We start from the raw sequence: 16,408 nt of genomic DNA on the forward strand, positions 1-16,408 counted from the left end.
TAATAGTCGGACCGGTGGTGTGTGTTGTGTGTGTCGAGGGCACAAAACCACACATTAAAAAACAAACCGGGAACCGTCCATAATGTGGTGATTTGAGAGGCTGGAGAGGAACATTTAAGGTTTTTTTTTCCTTTCCTGAGCGCACGCGGTGTTGGAAGGTGGAATTTTATGATTAATTTTTTCCATCACTTCATCCTAAGCAAATTTGTATGACTTGTCGTTCCAACTTGAATGTTCAGCGTGTGCATTTGGCCAAGGGAGGAGCGATCAAGTTGCACTATTAATGGTCTCTAGAAGACGTGAGCACTGTTTGTAAGCGGAGGAGACGCGCCTGTGAGAGAGGTGTGGTGGTGGTGGACAAGACGACGGGACGCGGACTTTGGAAACTTGGCCAGGAAAAACCACACACAACGCGAAACCGGCTCTCTCTCTCCCTCCCTCCCTCCCCCCTGGCTGAACACCACCAAATCGTGTGTGTTTGTGTGTGGAGATGCATTCGGCAGAGGTGTAGTTTTTGGGGTGACGTGTACAGGCGCAGGGGTGAGTGTTTTGTATATTGCGAGGACGCTCATGCACGCGCGCAGCACCATCGCGTCGCCACGCTTTGTTCGGAAGGGTGAGGGCGGCGAGATTAGGAGCTGTACGATGGGGTGAGAGAGCCATGAGGACATCGTTGGCGATCGCAATGAATTACAATTTTTTAGCGGAAAATAACAAACCAACCCCCATCCCCCCCGTCACCGTCGTCGTACTCTACATTCATGAACGGCGATCTTGCTCTCTCTCTCTCGCTCTGTTCTACCCATTCAGCAGTTGGATGCAGTTGTTGATATGTGTGTTTGCTCTGTCTCTGTGTGAATGAAACTTGCATGGCAAAATCGCCCGCTGTCGTGACACATGGCCTTTTTCCGTCTTCTAATAAAGCGGGAGGGCAGGGGGGGCCTTTTTTTCTTGTATATGCTCCCATGCTTTTCTTTGTTCGCAACACTTAATCATGGTGAGTGATGAATGTTAAGGTTGAGAGAGGATTGCGTTTAAGGTAGGGGGGTTTTATGTCGTTCTGTCTACAAATTGCATTTTGCTTATTTTTACAACCTTTGGCAAAGAGATTGGCTATTGGGATTTTATGTATGGGAATAGTGTTTTGGATTTTTCCGAAGAGTCATTAATGGAAATCTTTAGCGAGAAGTAATTGAAAACAGTAATCGATTCTCAAACGATACATAAATGCTTAGAGCAATATGGTGGATTAAGCCCCTTTGGAGTCCCTATGGACCTGGAAGTGGTGGAGGTTTCTTGGGCGGATCACCTCCCTAGAGGCGATTTTTCTTGCGTGATTCATAAATCTCAAATGCATATTGGGAAGCTTGTAGTAACGAAATGGGAAGCTTGAAACAGGAAATGAACACGGATATGGAAAAGTTTAATTTATTTTTTAAAATCTTATATGGGGGGATATTCTCGATGCCTTGAACAATTCTTCTCTTAACTTTCTTAATTAATTGGCAATGAAACTAAATATCTTCCTGGACAAGATTGTTGTAACTTTTGTGAGCTTTTGCAAGCTGAAATCGATGCTGTTTCAAAGCTTTCTCAACTCATAGAATTTCCCATCATTCTGCAGGGACTCTATTCTGCATGGAATGCTTTGAAACGTTGAACGTACATGGAAAATTGAATTATTAAAATGGTAATGTAAATTGAAGAAAATTTAACTAAACCCTCCATTCTGTCTGTTTGTAGGTCTGTATGTAATAAATTGGGGGAAACGTGAAAAATGTCGCCCAGCAAAATGAAATCTTTGTTTCCTTCCCCCCAAGGAAGGGTAAGCAAGCAGCCGCCAGCTGGTTGTTGTTGTGTTCCTGTCCGACGAGTCCTCTGCTTCACCGACATAAGAGCGGATTGCGATCATTTTCATCACGCTCGTTTAAGCGCACCAACCGCGGTCAATGGAAAATCAAGCGATATATCCTGCTGGCTGGCGGGCCTGTGTGGAAAAGCAAACATCTGTTCAACTTTGTGGCCCAAGCACGGATCGGAGCATATGTGCATTTTGTTCAGGACTCTTTCCGCATTATCCTACCCGGGGGTGCCTCTGCTTTTGTACGCCGTTGAGTTGCCCTTCATTCGTTCGTTTTGTTGTGTGCGCAAAGCGTGGAGGGATCATTTCCGCTCTGTGGAGTGCTCTGGAGGTGTACCAAGGGCACACACACACAACGGTCGTGTACCGAGGGACACCCGTGTTCGGCTTCAGGGGTTTCAAATCTCCTCTCTCTCTGCGTTTCGTTGTGTGTGTGAGGATTTTTTTGTCTTAATTTTTCGGTTGTTTGTGGAGCTTTGTTCATAGGCAACTGCTGCACCACCACCGCCACCACGCCACTAAATGCAGCGCACCCTTCTTATAGCGCTATGCTTTTAGTCCTGTGGCGTGGCAGTGATTTTGGACCAACGTTGTATAAATGTGTAAATGGAATGCGTCTCTCCGGCGGTTGGTGCCTATTGCGAAGGATGCGGGGAAAAGGGACACTCACCACCGCACCGCGCACCTCTTCCTCACTGTCACGCCACCAGGACAAGGATGGATCACGTGCAAAAGGGACGTGCTGGCGAATGCATATATGGACCATATATTGTGGAGGGAGAGGATAGACCGAAAAAAAAGGGCAGAAATGTTGGATAGTGCGCAGGCAAACGGTCGCTGTGGAAATCGCTGTGGTGGAGGTCGGAAGGGGTCGTCGTGGAAATGGAATAGAAACGGAAGGGAAAGGAAAATAAAAAGGTACCAGAGGAAGAAGAAGGATACAATGCGATCGGAGGAAGGAACACAAAAAATGCACACAGCTTTAATGCCGCCAACGGCGGCCGCTGCTGTGTATTTCCCTTGGCACCTCTGTGTTCCACGTTTCGGCGTGTTGTGCCTGATCCTGTGTGACAAGGATCGGGGAGAAAAACTATGCTGCGTTGTTCTTATCACGCGTCTCTCGGTCGGGTTTCGCCCCTTTTTTCCCATTCCCTTTGCGCCAGGCGCAGGCACGGGGAACATTTAATGTCCCGTGTTGCACTTTGGAACAACCAAATCATCGAGGTGCGCTTTCCCTGTTTTGGGGTGCATTTTCAATACCAGATTTAGCTACGTTTCTTGTTGCGTTCTTCAAGCAGAGAAGGGAATGGAAAATGAACAAAACGAGGTACAAAATTCAGTGGTGCTTGGTAGTGTGATCCCTCAATCTTCGGAGCCTTGTGTGTGTTTTTTTTTTGGGAAAGGGACCATTACATCTCCTGGGGATATAATGCGCCCGGGATGCGGAGATTTTCTACCTAGCAGCAGCGCTAGATGTGTTTTCTCTGTCCTTCACACCCAAACCCGCCTGGAAAGCGCGTGAGTTTGGATACAATTCTGGGACCGATCCTCTTGGAAATCGTTAATAGAGGGAGCGTGTATGCGTGTTTTTCTGCTGCTGCTGGTCCTTTCGTGTAAATTGTACCAATGCCTGCTGCTGCTGCGGGTCGTCTGCGCGTGCACATGTATAATGTGCCAAGAGGCGGACCCCGGAGGTAATGATATTGGATTCGCAGCTCTCCGGTTTGTGGTGTTGCAGCTTCAGATTTTTGCCCCCGTTTTTGTTGCCCGGTTTTTCGTAGTGAAGCCATTTTTTTCCACATTTCTAATAAAGCTTCCAAAAGACCCTCTCCGGATGATGGCGTGTAGAGGATACACACGAGCGGTACATCATCGTCATTTGGTTGGCCATACGGTTTATGTGTTGGGTTTTATTGGGGATATTTAGTTAAACAGAAAAGAGAACCAAAAGGGAAACCCAGAGAACCCGCTCGGTGGAAAATTTCCTTTGTTTGTTGTTTGGTCCCTGGGGTGTCCCTTTCACCATCGGGGATCACAAAACAAAAACCCAAGCGCAACGGTTAACTTACCATCACAGGAAATGGTAGAGACACACACATGTACGCAAGTCTTTTTTGAATACCTTTTGGATATTGGAGAAAGAATACATGAGACATTGATGGATCTTGTTGGCTCCAGAACTCAGGATCTTTGATGATTTCCGTTAGAAAATTGGATATGTTAAAAGCCGATCTCTATGAAACCATCGAGCAAGGAATTCTTACCAGGCTTTGGAATTGGATGTTTTTTCCCCCACTGCAACTCGTTACATTTTCATTCACATCCCAAAAGGATCTTTCGCTTGAATTAATGTCAGGATCTCTCGTATCAAAGCTCAGAATTTCTTAATTTTCACTAGAACTGCCTCAGAATTCGCAAGCATTGAAGTCATTTGTAAGGAATTGATTCTTTTTGGGTGTTCTGAAAGATTTTATACAATTGGAGATCCAATTTATGTGTAATTTGTACAAATTATGCACTATTTCAAATCTCGTATTATCACACTTCCAAGTGCCTCAGGATCAGTTGTGTAAGAAAATGTGTATCAAACGTAAACGATGTAAATGTTTGTTAAATTGTTAAAGTATTACATCCCCGGACGACTCGTTAGAAGATCTACTGTAGTGTTAGACGACTTCATGCCTGTGGGGAACACGCACACACTGTTAACGCTTGTTCTCTTCGTCACAAGGATGCTTGGATCATGTTGCGCCATACGGGTTTTGTGGTCGATGGCGAAGAACAAAACAAAAAAAAAAACAGGAAAACAGCAAACAATCGAGGCTTCCGACAGATGCGTGTATCCCATCCACTGCTGTCAGCTTTGTCAAGTTCGCTTTTCAGTAGAGGGAAGTGTATTCTGGTTGGTTGAGGTGTTCCCTCTTTTGTCTCATTTGTCCCCTCTGTTCTGGATGGTAATAGGGGAGCATGGCAATTGGGGGGTGGGGTGGAGGGTTTACTTCCCTTTTGTCAGTACTGTACACATCCCGTCTGTAGTGTAAGCACTAGCGACCGCTTACAACGGACCATATGTAGTCCCGTGTGCGGGCGCGCTGCTCAACTCTTATTCCAACGGGTGTTCCAACAGAATCTCCACGAGCTAGGAGGAAAATCCCAGAGCGAGAAGAGAGGGTACAAGCAAAGCAACACAACAACACTAATACACTGCTTGCACACAGTTGTGCTTGTGTGTTTCAATGCGAACATCGTCATCATTATCATCATCATCATGAAGCATTGTAATTGGGAAAAAGGATCCTTGGATCGTTCCATTTGTACTTACCCCCAGACACATACACACACACACTCAAATATCACCCCTCTGTTTTTCCACTTTAGCTTTTTTCCCCCCGCACCCCACCAAGCCGCCTCTCGTCCATTGCCGTTCTGTCGTTCGGCGTGTCCCCTACGTGGTTTGTTTTGTGTGTTGTGTTGGGGTGTGTGTGTGTGAGTGCGTAGCGTCATCGCGCACATGCAATGGAAAATATCAAGGGGGAGATCGTACTCCGTGAAAGTCCGGATCCTTGTGTTTTGCGAATTCGTAACGGGGGGAGATTTTCCAAGTGGCTGTGTGTGTGTGTGTGTGTGTGTGTGTGTGTGTGTGTGTGTGTATGTCTTGTTTTGTTATAGGCTCCGGTCAATGACGCAGATTTAATGTCTCTGTATGCGTGTGTGGATATTGAATATCCTTTGATGACGCATTAATCTTTACTACAACGAAAGATCACAGAACTGTACGATTAGTTACATATTTTCCTTTCCGTTTACATTGTTAAGTAAAGGGAGCGGCCCGGTGGCATGATGGTAGCGGAGCCGGTCTTCACACGAACGGACCGGACCAAATCCCATCCGGACCAATCCCCCGTAGCAAGGACTGACTATCCGGCTACGTGGTAAAATAAGTCGATACGGCCAGGCCGTTCTAACGAAACAAAAAAAAAAAAAAAAAAAAACATTGTTAAGTAAAAGATCGTCAACGGCGAAAGAAATAAGCGTATTGAAATTTTAACATTATCAAACACACACAAAACAACACCACACAGTGAAGAGATGCTTTTTTCCCATCTTGTTGTGTTGTTGCTGGTGCTTGGTGTTTTCCTGCTCTTCCTGGAGCTTTTCTTCTTGCTCTAGTGCATCGTTTTCCCTGTTCTTTTTGCGTGCATCAGGTCACGTATGTATGCAAAGGGAGAGAGGATCTACACACGCATACACACACCAGCAAACAACCCAAACTTCGATTGCAAAATGTGAATGCGCCCAAATGCTCATGCGCGCATACACGCGAGGGCATAACACGGAGGAAACACCGGATGCCCCGATGATGTTGATGATGATATTGCTGCTGATGATGACGATGATGATATTTTTCGCGTTTCACTCGCTCTCTCTCTGTCTTTCTGCTGCAGCACCACCACCAGAATTGAACAAGTCAGGTCGTCGTCGGTGGTGTGCTCTTGGGAAGGTTGGGGGATTAAAATGAAAACGCAGCCATTTTATGCGCAGCAGCATAGACACGAGCATAAACACATCCACAGGATGTAACGGGGCGAATATGATCCTGTAGCGTTGTGGTTATTGAGTGTTGAGGTTTTTGACCAAACTCATATCGTTATGATGATCTGGATTGATCTGTTTTACTGCCAGAAAAGTGTAGTTCCTTCATCCGAGTTGTAATTCTTATGTTCCATTCCATATACTGGAAATAATTTGTGTTATTCCTAGCACCTAACTACCTATTACCTATCACTAAAATTGAAGCTTTTAAAATATGCTTTGGTCAGTTTTCTTCGACCAAATATTCAAAGTCACTTGTGTCTAAGCTCTTTTGAGGTTTAAGATAGTGGATTACTGAGGGAAAACCTAGAGCTAGCAGTTCTCCCAGGCGGCAAGAAGAAGTCATCAGTTTTTGAGTTGATCTCCCGATGAGAAGCTTTCATGCCCGAGTAGGATGATTAGATTACCGGTTAAAAGGGGTCCGTGGGGTTGTAGTTTTTTTTTTGTAAAAAGGAATACATTTATTCATAGAATCCAAGTTGTCCATCGTATGGTAACCAAGATATCCATGTCCAAGGCATCATAGTATGCAATATGTACTCCGGAATTGTATCCTAGATGTCCATGCCCAAGGCATTATAGCATCTGAGAAGTTAATGGCCAAAAATTGGGAGATTAAGTTTACTTGAAAAATATTTACATTTATTCGTGGAATCCAATGTGGCCTCCAGAATAGTATCCAAGATGTTAATGTCCAAAATTGGATATTACGAAATGAAGTTGGATCACCCCATGGATCGTAAGATTATCTATGAAATCTCGTTTTAAACTTGAATTTACGAATAACCAGAATAAATTCTCTAAAGACTAATTTGCAATTTCCTTTTCAGGCAATTGATCAAAGAACCAGGGATTTAAAAGATCACTTAAAAGCAATATCAGGTTTAAAGTTGTATACTTGAACATCCTGGCAAATTTTCTTTGTAATATTAAAATACTACACCACAAACAATAGCTTCAACACAGAGATCACTATGCATCACAACAACTACAATAATAGCAACGGATCAAAATCATCACACAAAACAATAGAACAGACATAACGATTACAACAACGATAGACAAACGATAAACAACATCGAAATACGCCAACAATCAATACAACCGAGTATGCCCGGGATAAGGCAAATTGCAAAGTGGAAATGCCTTATACCATTTGTTATTTACTCTTAACGCAAGCGGTGTTGAAAATACGGCAAAGTCGTCATAATGGAAATTAAAGAAATACTTAAATCTTGCTTTTATTTAAAATAACAACCCATGCAAGTCCCCCGCCGCCGGACACGGCCAGAGACGGCGACGGAGGCGACCATAGATTGATGGATCGATTTCAATTTGCTTTTCTTGTGGTGGTCGGTTTTAGCGGGTGGCATAAGGAAGTGGCAAAAGAGAACCAGATTTTTAAACCCAGGTGTTTTTTTCCCTCTTCGGTTCGTGGTTTTTGGGCGTCTGTTTGTAACTTTTGCAGCTACTCCCCAAGAAAAAAGTAGCACTTGGGTTTTGTGCAAAAGAAGGAATGTGTCTGTGGGGCGGCTGTGACTCTAGTTGTGTGTACGGGGTTTGGTTTGCAGTGTGTTCCTCTGTTTTCTCTTTTAATTTTCAACCCCGCTGGTTTTCGGCAGTTACAAGCGAGTACACACACACACACACACACACACGCACGGAACAGAGCGGAACACCTGCGAGTCTTGTATACCTGCTGCTGCTGTTTGACAAAGCACCTTTTTTTGGCCAACAGCAACTTCTCTTCTGCTGCTGCCACCTTCTACCCGCGGGAATATGCTGTGCCACCCCTATCATCATCCACCGGGATCCCCGAAACAAAAATATTGCGTGGTCAAAAAAGTGTCGTGTCCGGGAACGATGAATAGTAGTTGGTTGGTAGTAGTAGTGTAGTACAGGGAAAAGGGGGTGAAATGGGAAAACACAAGGCACAAGAGAGAAGACGCACACACGGTACAGTCATTTTTCTTCTTCCATCAAGGAGGAGATATGGAGAGGGGGGGAGGGGGGGAGACAACAGCACAGGCACCTTTTTGTCCTTATCCTTCACCTCACCTTCCTTCCCCCTCGTTGTTTCTCCCTTTTCGGTGATCATATATGTCGCTTACAGCAGAGAGAGAGAGAGAGAGAGAGAGAGAGAGAGGAGGTCGCATTAAGAAGGTGGATTGGAGGCTGTGGTACGATCGATCTCTCTTCGAAGAAAAGATCATCAACCCACACACAAATCTCATCGGGTGTGTTGTCTCTGCAGCATAAGAAAAAGCCAAAAAAAAAACCGAGTCCCAAAGTCCCAAATCTCGCACTGGGCCATATCTTCTCCATCCTTACTTTTTGGGTCTCTTGCCCCTTGTGTCTTCCTTGCGTCTCAAATCCACCGTCACCCTTGGTATACCTCTCCCTTGTGCTGTCCTTTTGCACACACCGTCTCCTGTCACTTGGTCGCGTCGACGACGCCCCCTACTACACCACGACCCATGACCCACCCTTGGCGGCTCATGCTGTGTGTATTTGTGTATGTGTGTGTGGGTAGTCGTTTTTCGTGTCCGTCTCTTTGTGTGTTGATTTTGTGTTGGCCCCGACTAAGCTTAACGAGAGCTTAAGCAGTTTTTTTCGCTTCTTTTCACCCCTCGCCGTTCATCTTGCATCTCCCTTTCTGTGTTTTGGTTTTGCTTGCTCTTTCTTCTCTTTTCGGTGCCGCGGGTTTTTCGTACCCAACACCGCGCGGCATACATTTCTCGGGGGTTGTGTGGTGTTTTTTTTTATCTCTTCAAGCCCAAACAACAACCACACAAAAAAACCAACTCCTTTTTCCTTAATCACATTTTTCGGGTCTCCGCTTTGTGTTGTCGCCCTTTTTTCCACCGGAGATCGCGCTTTCTTCTGCTCGCAACGATCGAAACACACCCCGGCACTCTGTACCGCGCTAAGTGGTTTGACGTTTGTTGCGTGTGTGTGTGTGTATCGGGTTTGTTTTCATTTTCTTTTGCCTCTTTTAGTAACATACACCTTCTTTCCTTTTTTTTTGGTGCTGGTGGTCGATTGAAATAGTAGTGTGCGGTTTTTTTTTCGTTCTCCTTCTCCATCTTCGGGGTTGTCGTTTTTTTCTTGAAGCTTTTGGGGTTTTATTTTCCCATTTTTCTTCGGAGCCTTTTTCCACCACCGCATCCGCGTGTGGTTGCTTGTCTTGTTTCCTTTTTTCTACATTTGTGCCTTCTTCTTTAATCGTTTCTATGGAACATGGTGGAAGCGCTTGTTTGGTCGGTGTCGTTTTGGGTCACTGAAGTATCTACAATTGATCGTTGGGGATACACACACTGTTACCAATCACGGAGGTTTATTTTGAAAGTGTAAAGAATTTATACATTTGCAAATATATTTTAAAAAGTACTTTTCACCTTTTTTTAACTTTTCTTGTTCCGATTGTTACCACACCATTTTCAATAAATTAGCAAATTTTCCCCTATAATTGGATGGTAAAGTGAGTGTTTAATACCACATTATGAATTATAATTTCCTTCAGTCACATTTTCTCGTTGCTTTTTCCTCCCTCTCTCTCTTGTGCTCATCTTCTTCCCAACAAATCTTCCTTTACATTATGAACCGTCTTGCTTTTTGTTGGTGTCTTGTTATCTTCCTCGTCTTCCTTTTAACCCAGGCTTAGTGCGGTTTTCCAGTGTGGTGCGCCCAGGAGAGGCGAGCAGCAGTTGTGTTTTGGAGTCTTTCCATGAAAAGCTCGCCTCACATTTATCCGTTTCCTTTTTCCCACTTCTGCTTCGGCCCGTATGTTGGATGTTTTTATGTTGCCGTGTTGGTTTTTTTTGTAGTTATGTTTTGTAAATTTATCTACCTACCTACACGACGACACACATGTAGCGCCAAGAAAAGAAGGCGTACGATGGAAATTTCCTTTCTCTCCTGCTGACGATCGACCACCACACAGATAAAGCAGAGGGTATCTCATAGTGTGTGTGTGTGAGGTGTGAGGAACGTATGCCACAGTATTTGGGTGTGGAGTTTCCTGCTTCATCACATTTTTCGGTGGGACTTTTTTTCTGTTTTTCCTTTCCCATTTTTCACCTCTGCATCCCCCCAAACACATCACGGTGTCGTCGTGGTCGTGCGGGATCGACGGGTGTTTTTTTTGGCGAAAAGTAGTAGCGATAGTGTCGGTCTTGTGGTGAGTAAGAAAGAGCGGGAAAGCATACGTTGTGTACTGCTCTTCTGTCATCTGGGGATCTCCGCGTCTCTTCAAGCCTGTTTTTCTTTTTTCTTCCCTCTCCCTCTCCTGTGGTGGGTACTTTGTGATCTGAAATGTATCGGCCAGTATCAAGTTTCACATTTCCTTTCCCAAACAAACGAACAAAAATTATGCACCACGAATAAAGCTAAAAAGAATAATAATCGAGGAAGAAACAACGGAAAAAGTAGAACAAAAATATCGAAAATATCGAGTAAACGAGAAGGGGCCAACAGCAGCCAGGTAGAAAATGTTGAAGTATCTTTGTGTTCTTTTTTTTGGCTCTCTTAAATTTCCATAAGAAAAGAGGAGTTCCATCGTCAGGATGTTGCTTTTTTGCTTCTTCTACTCGGGATGCATCTTGGGGGAAGGTGATCTTTTTTGATGGAGTTTGGTGATTTATATGGTCGAATCGAGCGGGGATCTCAGTGGTAGTTGTTTTCAAAATTTTTCAACTTCTGCTATTGTATGTGATCGTAAGAGCTCTCCTATTGCAAAACTTTTTGACATTCGCGAAACCCGGTAGCAAAACCATGGCAAATAATTCCGTAAAGAATATGCTTATTGCAAGCATCAGCAAGCAGAGAAAACGATAAGACACGCACGACAGTTGAGTGAAGTGGTAGTAAGTGGTGGCCTACGTGCAAGATCCACAAGCAAAAAAAAAAGCACAATGGCGCGCCGCGTCGTATGTCGTGTGCGAAGTTACTGTACTGCGTCCCCGCAAAGTTGCGTATGGTCACGCACACACATTTATGTTCTGTTCCGAAGGCTTTGCAAACAGTGGGAAAGGGCGAAATGGTCTATTGGTCAGGGGCGGGGTGAGCTAGCGGGGGACGCGGAGACAAGCGAAAACGGGCAAAGGATCGGTCGAAGGATGAATCATGCTGTGACGACGGTGCTGTGTGGCAGAGAAAGAGAGCATGCACTTGCACGGGGGGGTGGAAGCACAAAAAGGAACGACGATGGCAGCCGGTCGTCGTTTCGCGCAGGTATAGCCAACGTGTATAGGTGTGTGAGTGAAGCTAATTCCTTACCCCTGTGCAGCGCGAAAACAGAGTACAAGTGAGGAATGTGATTTTCTTTCCCCTTTTTTCCCCGGGTGTTTTTCGGTGGACAACTCACTATACCGGATTATACACGGGGACGGGAGCAATCCTTCTCGTTGGAAGCTCCAAGAATGATCAAGAATTGAAGAATGCATGTGTTTTCCAATTGTTTGATTTGAAACGCGGTTTGTTTTCTGTGGAATATATCTTGCTACGTATTTGTTGAAGCTTATCGTTTAGAGATGCTGTCCTGATTAAAAAGGTTTTAGTAGTTCTCTCTCGCGTCATGATTGAAGTTATAATCATTTGTGCAATTTTTGGAGACTTATACACCAGAACCAAGTGGTTCAATGAGCAATGCAAAAAAAAAGGTATCATAAAAGATGTTAAAGCGCAATAATGTGCAGTTGATCGAGATAGCTGACACCCTAAAGATGTCTAAGCAACGTGTTGGACATATCGTTTACGAGTATTTGGATATGAGAAAGCTCTGTGCAAAACGGCTACTGCGTGAGCTCACATTTGACCAAAAACAACAACGATTTGATGATTCGGAGCAGTGTTTGGAGATGTTTAAGCGAAATAAATCCGAGTTTTTGCGTCCAACAGACAGCCATCCGAGTGGACTGGGCGCGATGAACCTGCTCCAACTATATCAAGTTATTGGAGCGTTTGAAGTACGAAAACGTCAAAAATTGACGCGCATTTGAAGGAAAAATAAGTTTTATTTGACAATTCCCAGTGAAAATTTCCATTTCTCAAATCGCAAAAATATGTTCGCTGGGTTGAAGAGGTGATCGCCGAAACAAAGGCCTTTTTCGAGGTAAGGGGAAAATACTACTACAAAAATGGTGTCGAAAAATTGAAAGATCCCTATAATCGGTGAAGACTCCCCTCATCGATCAATAGCAGTATATTCGAATTATTGAGCTGCTTTAGCAAACTTTTTGTAGCGTCACTATATTTATTATGGGAAATGAAGTGTTCTTTGTCATTCTTCCCAATTTATGGACTGATCCTTTATGATACGACGCATCATTTGAGGTGAAGTTATTGCAATAGAGTAATGCAAATGTCCTGAATGCTTCATAGATCTGGCTGAATTTCTGGAAAGATTGTTTCTCTAAGCTTACAGTCAAAGGTAACTTATGTAAACTAAAAAGTATGAGTCATCGGAAGCGAATGATTATGTAAAAAAAGATCCTCAAAACTTATTATCGTTGCAAATTGATCTTTGTTTCACACAAACTCACACAGCGATACTGCATTGTTCGATGAAAAAGGACAAACAGATCGCCACCGTGTGTAGAAGTACTAAGAGGTGGTATTGGAGTTCATCGTGGTTGTGTGTGCGTGTGATAATTTTCCACCAGTACACACACAAACACACACACACACACACTCACACAGGCACAGAGTCTCTTATGGTTTGCTGAACACGCAGCCATGATTGAAAAAGGATCTCTGCTGCTGCTCCCCTAGCAAAAGCCAGGTTTTGTGCGTATATGTGGCTCTGGGCGTCCGCGTCGCTCAAAATGGCGTAGTAACATTATTTGAAGCACCATACTACGCGCTTTTCGAAGGGTGGCACTGAAAGCAACTACAATACTTCTGTGGTTGTGTGTTTTGTTACCTTGCGAGTTCACAATTGTATGCGCGCGGACTAGCGATCACCCTTTTTTCCATCACCATCGGGGTCGTCTCTGATTTTATAAGTGTGCTAGGGCCCCGCGAAGGGTGATTCTTTGGGCACATATTTTTTAGGTGGATGGTGGTGTAGTTAAGCAAGGGTAAGGGAAATTTTGAAATTCTCCTCATCAACTCTTGTACCGGGATCCTCCGGGTTTGTGTGTGTGTGTGTGTATGAGTCAGTGTTTGTCAAGCAGAGAGTGCGGGGCAATTCGCACTTTCCTTCTTTTTCCGGCGATTCCCATTAAAAACCTCCGTGCGTGCCTTACCCCGCATTAGTATGCGTGTGTACTTTGTATGACGCACAAACACTACTTGTACCCTAAGGGGGCTTTACAGGCTGCGTTGTTTTTTTTCTCTGCTCATTCTGCGATCACAGTAGGTAAAATTTTCCTCCTTGTTCTCGCAACATATGTGCAGGCGGCGGAGAGATAGAATGATGAGGACCGTCATCATCATCGTCATCAGCGTTTGAGTTTGTCCGGTGTCTTGTGTGCACGTTGTCTCGCAGCGGTCGAGGTCGTCGCGGTGTGTAGAGTTTGTTTCACCCGTAGTGTGCGTTGGTCGCATAAATTGACTCTGCTGTGCGAGGGGGATGGGGGACGAAAAGCCAATTCGTTATTAAAGCCCAAGCATTACCACTAAGTAGGCGTTCGTATGAATGTGTGCGTAAGAATACAAGACTTCGTTTATTTCTCTCTCTCTCTCTCTCTCTCTCTCTCTCTCTCTCTCTCTCTCTCTCAATTTTCGTATGTCGCATTCTCCGTCATTTAGTTTGCTATCCTTGTCACGCCACTGCCATTAAACCGCTTTTGGCTACAGTGTGTGCGTGCTGCACCTCTCTCGCTCATTTTCACGAAGCCTGTGTTTTTTCTCTCTCTCTCTCTCTCCCAGAGAGTGAACGCTCACCCGATGCTGTATTCGGCTCTCGTGGTTCGGCAGGCCTTTTGTATGGTGTTGTCGAGCGGCGGTGTTTAGTTGCCATCGGCGCGTCCATGAAATCGTGTCGCTTGGTTCGTGGTTGCGGCCTCGAAAGCGGCGTGTTCTAGTGCGGCGCACATTTTCTACAGGAAGGGGAAAAGGCAAAGAACGAACGAGAATTAGACAAAGCGAAGAAACAACAAGCGCGCGGCACAACTGGGTAGTGTTGTGCATGTGTATGCGTGTGTGTATTTTCGTGAACGTGCGTGTATGTGCGTGTGTATATGTGTAACTGCAAGCGAGAGCGAGAGTGCCAAAAAGATATTTGTATATTAGCAAAAGCCAAGCAAAGCAGCAGTAGTTCCCCCCCGTGTTTGATGGAAGCGCACGCAGCCGACCAAGCGATCGTATGCGATATTTAACGTGTGAGGTATGAGGTTTTTCACGTTCTGGAAATATTTTTCTGTGTCCCCGCGGGGGTTTGGGTGTATGTTGGTTGGTTGGTTTCTATGTGAAATATGAGGTGCAATGGGTTTTTTTTTCTATTCAGGTTGAGAAGCAAAGGTTGCGTTCTCGTGCCCATTTTATGTGTATTTTTTTTTGGGAGATATAGAGCAGGACGGTGAAATGAGAATTTCGGTTCATTTGTCCCTTGATCGTAAATTTTGAGTGTGTGTACGTGCGTGTTTCGAGTGCGTGTCCAGCCATACTTGTTTCTCAGCGCCCCCTTACGGAATGGAGAAGATCGGAAGGATTTATACCTGTTAAAAGGATTACAAAATGAATATATGTGACACGACAAACAAACACCAATCGGGGCGGCCCGGTGGCATGATGGTAGCGGAGCCGGTCTTCACACGAACGGACCGGACCAAAATCCCATCCGGACCAATCCCCTGTGACTGTGGCTATTAGGATCCGTGGTGAAAACAACAAACACCAATTGCATTTCGAATGAACGATTACGGAAGGATCTAGAACGAAAGTGACATTATATTCCACTCCCTTCTTCTTCTGCTACTTTGGCATCTGTCGAGTCAGCATAAGAGAAAAAGAAAAAGGAGTGTGTGCCGCAAGCGCGCGCAACGACAGTGGTGTGAGATATGATCTTGATGGAAAAGCGAATGTGTGTGTATGTGTGTAGCTTTATAGATGCTTTAGTAAAAGGTCGGAAAATTAGTGATTTACTGGATAGTTTTGTTTATATTAGGTAGTAACAAATGACTTATTCGATTGGATTATTTTCATCAAGAGTCGTTGTCTGCGGAATAGAGCAATTCGCACTTCAATGTTCGTCACCATCCAATGATAGTTCCTCGGGAATAGGAAGGTTATGTTGATTGTGTTCGAGTGTGTGCGTGTCGCTGTGTGTGTGTTCGCATTAACGCTTTTAACCTCGCCGTCGGAAAGTCGGAAAAGTATGGTTTATGAGGAGGTTGATTGTCAAAAGGGGGTAAGGGAGCAATATGACACCCCTCGCGCATTGGCTGTCCGGTCCAACCCTCCTCCATCAGCGCGGTACAACACTCAGCCATCGTATGGGGTGACTGTTTGTTGGTGGTTTGCATGTGTGTGTTTTGTGGCACAAAACGCGCGCGCCTTGACGGGGTGACTATGGAAGAATAGGGCAGAATTAAGAACACTATTGGTCAAAGAGAGAGAGAGGGAGCAGAAGGAGGAAGAGGGATAGAATGAATGTTCGGTGATGATGGTGCGTGTGTTGTGTTGGTGATGATGATGATGATGATGAACGAAGGCGATCACTCCCGCTGTAGGGGTTGAAAATGGGATTTGTGGCTGCGTGTGTGTGCGCGCACATTCTCCCCATCTCTCAACAAGCCTTGTTTATGCGCGCCTTTCCTGCCTGATCTCATATATACTTAAGAGAGTGTGTGATTTTGGTCGCGACGGACGACCACTATGACGACTACGACGGCCCACGTACTTTTCGAAATCTACTGCGGGTGATGTGTAATGTGGGGACCTCAAGTGTGTGTATGTGTTGAACGTGTTTTCTCTCTTGCATTTGTTCTCGTTCTTATTTTCCTGCTTTTG

At 44.8% G+C, this 16,408-nt stretch overlaps 1 protein-coding gene across 4 annotated transcripts in view; it reads left to right on the top strand.

Annotated features, from left to right (window-relative positions):
• Positions 1 to 16,408, top strand: part of LOC128304321 (longitudinals lacking protein-like) — an 89,071-nt gene that overhangs the window by 9,704 nt on the left and 62,959 nt on the right. For 3 of the 4 annotated variants that reach the window (XM_053041499.1, XM_053041496.1, XM_053041498.1), the window contains exon 1: positions 14,429 to 14,783. The exons of the other annotated variant lie outside the window; for it this stretch is intronic. The gene's annotated coding sequence lies outside the window, so the exon portion shown is untranslated. Of the gene's footprint in view, positions 1 to 14,428; positions 14,784 to 16,408 lie in introns of those variants that run through there. 4 annotated transcript variants of the gene reach the window in all.

Source organism: Anopheles moucheti, chromosome 3 (genome assembly GCF_943734755.1).
Source record: "Anopheles moucheti chromosome 3, idAnoMoucSN_F20_07, whole genome shotgun sequence".
Classification (NCBI taxonomy): domain Eukaryota; kingdom Metazoa; phylum Arthropoda; class Insecta; order Diptera; family Culicidae; genus Anopheles; species Anopheles moucheti.